The sequence below is a fragment of the Scyliorhinus torazame genome, chromosome 24 (genome assembly GCF_047496885.1).
Source record: "Scyliorhinus torazame isolate Kashiwa2021f chromosome 24, sScyTor2.1, whole genome shotgun sequence".
Lineage (NCBI taxonomy): Eukaryota > Metazoa > Chordata > Chondrichthyes > Carcharhiniformes > Scyliorhinidae > Scyliorhinus > Scyliorhinus torazame.
The window spans coordinates 50750706-50753581 of record NC_092730.1 but is presented as its reverse complement, the minus strand read 5'-3'; the positions used below and the strand labels follow the sequence as shown (position 1 = coordinate 50753581).

The 2876-nt window shown below is 45.3% G+C and overlaps 1 non-coding gene across 1 annotated transcript; it reads left to right on the top strand.

Moving 5' to 3' along the window:
- Positions 1 to 208: 208 nt before the first annotated feature.
- Positions 209 to 280, top strand: trnav-uac (transfer RNA valine (anticodon UAC)). The gene has a single exon. It is a non-coding gene; the product is annotated as a tRNA-Val (tRNA).
- Positions 281 to 2876: the final 2596 nt, after the last annotated feature.

The following is a 2876-nucleotide window of genomic DNA, read 5'->3' as shown; positions in this document are numbered from 1 at the left end:
CACACAGAACATCAGAATTAAATTGGTGAAATACATTTATGGTGGACATTTATGGATCTGGTGGCTGAACGGGAGCAGTGCGACACGGATACATTCATTCAGGAGCATTTTTAATTGGAGGGAAATAAGCTACGCAGAGCAGGATTTTTTCACGGAACGCTTTATAAACTAATGTGAATTACCAAAATGACTCACATTTCTTCCGTGAGCGATGGTGGTATAGTGGTGAGCATAGCTGCCTTACAAGCAGTTGACCCGGGTTCGATTGCCGGCCATCGCAGTAGTAATTTGGAAGTGGAGTTTTGCGCGACTTCGTCAGTTTCAAACCGAGGAAGAGAATCAGTTTCTAACTCAGAATTTCGGCGCAATTAGGGAGTGGAGTGAAATAAGTAACTTTCTCATCATTTTTAATATAGTTTCAATATGGACAGTGTTCCACTATTCACCCTCAAGCCGTCAAACAATAGCTAAAAGCCGCATCTTTTTCACTTCATCCTCATGAAGTGGACCAAACAGAGACACAACAGACACGTGACAGGCGAGGATGGGATTTGAAGCCACGTGCACAGAGCACAATGGATTATTGTGCATCACCTTAACCACGTGGTACAGCTGCTTTACTTCAGGGCCCTTTGGTATCCCTCAATCTGACTTCTTTGCGTTTCTTTCGCACAGTTGCTGATGTACAGAATACTGTCAAAGTGTAAATAAATAAAAATAATCTCTGAGTTAATTTGCGCTTGCGGCGCAACGGGAGCGCGCCTGACTCCAGATCAGAAGGTTGCGTTGAAATCACGTCAGGCGCACGGAATTTTTCTGCAGCTGGTTCCAGGAATTTCTCTCTGTGTGGGAATGTTCTCGAAATGACTCCATTCAAAAGCACGATGCAAATAATATATTTTATTTTTACCCGCTTGAGCAAATTTGTCAAATATCAGCAGATTCAAAGTCGTCCTGTTAATGCAGAATGACAGTGAGTTCAGTAAGAAATGTTTACAAACAACAGCAATTTCTTTCTGCTCACTGTACACAGTTATAGTGATCTGTATTAAACAGCAGGAGCGGGAACCGCAGTCCGCAGTCTTCACCTTCACGGTGAGTCTGAATTTCAGTTTGGTGGTTTCAGAGAGAGCGGATGTTATTGTGGAAACTGAAGTCACTTTTCCTGTGAATGGAGCCGGATAAAGAGCCTTGGCCAGCCTGAGAGTCCCCGAGCCTCCATGAATCTTCCCAGCTCACACAGTGAAGGGCTTTTACACTTTGAAAATGACCATGTCCGGCGGCTGGAGCTTTCCCTTATATTTTCTGGGATCTGGGAAAGAGCGGATCATCAAAAAGCAGAAATGAAACACAAATAATCGCAGTATTTTTTAACGTGGGCTAAACATCAGCTCAGTTGTTCCGGCCGGTGGCCGCGTCGCCTAATGGATAAGGCGTCTGACTTCGGTGATTCTATTAATGATATCAGGCGATTGCAGGTTCGAGTCCTGCCGCGACCTTTGTATACAGAAATCCGGTGGAACATTTGCTGAAAATCCAGTTTTCCCTCCTCTCCCATCTTAGTCTTTCGTTTACCCCCGAATGAATCCACAATATCTGATTGATTTGGATAAAGAATTGAATAAAATATTATGTATCAATCGGTTCAATACAATTCTGTGGAGGGAATTCTAATGTCCTCAGGAAGATGGTTACAGTCATAGATGTTTCAGCATGGAAACAGGCCCTTCGGCCCAGCTTGACCATGCCGCCCAGTTTCTATCACTAAGCTAGTCACACTTGCCCGCATTTGGCCCACATCCCTCCATATTCACCCTGGGGGAGGGGGGGGGTGCTTGACAGGATAAATGCTGAGAAGCTGGTTCACCATGTGGGAGAGTCTAGGACCAGAAGGAATAATCTCAGAGTAAGTGGCCGCCCATTTCAACCAGAAATGATGAGTAAGTTTCTTCTCTCGGAGTAAAGAGCATCTGTAGAAATGTTTGTATGAATCGAATAGGGCTGTAGAGGGTGGGTCAGTTAATTTGTTGAAGGCTGCCACAGACAGATTTTTTTAAAATTTAGGGTACACGAACATTTTTTCCAATTAAGGGGCAATTTTGCAACCAATCCACCGACCCTGCACATCTTTTGGTTGTGGGAGCGAAACGCACCCAAACACAGGGAGAATATGCAAACTCGACGCAGATAGTGACCCAGAGCCGGGATCGAACATGGGCCTTCGGTGCCGTGAGGCAGCTGTATAAACTACTGAACCACCGTGCTGCCCTTGAGACAGATTTTTCATCAGTAAAGGAAAGCAAGGGGATAAGGCGGGAAACTAGGTTTGAGGATTATATCAGAGCAGACATAACCTCTTTGAATGGTGGAGCAGACACGATGGGCCGAATGGCCTACTTCTGCTCCTCCGTCTTACAGTGTAATGAGATCCTCTGATGGACTTGTTTTCACGGCTGGGCTGCCGGTTCTGGAAAGACAAAATCTGCCAGCAGTGCCCCAGATGAAGCTGGCGTCTGTTTTGGAGATTCTGAAGCCGCAAGTTTTCATGGTGCCAAACTCCTGCCCAAAGCTGGTGTCGTGATTCAAATCGATTATCAGACAGAGGATTAGGAATATCGGTGTAGAGAATGGTGCAAGAAGATTCACTCCTCAGTGCATTCCAGACCCGAAGCACTCGTTGTGCAGAAGTGCTTCTTTTTCAAACATCACAGCTGCTTCCTTTGCAAATCAACTGAAATCTGTGCCCTCTCATTCTTGCTCTTTTTTCTCGGGGGAACAGTTTCTCTCTAGTTACTCCGCCTAGCCCCCTCATGATTTTGAACCTCTCCATCATATCTCCTCTCTGCCTTATCCTCTCCAAGGAGAATGTTCCCAAT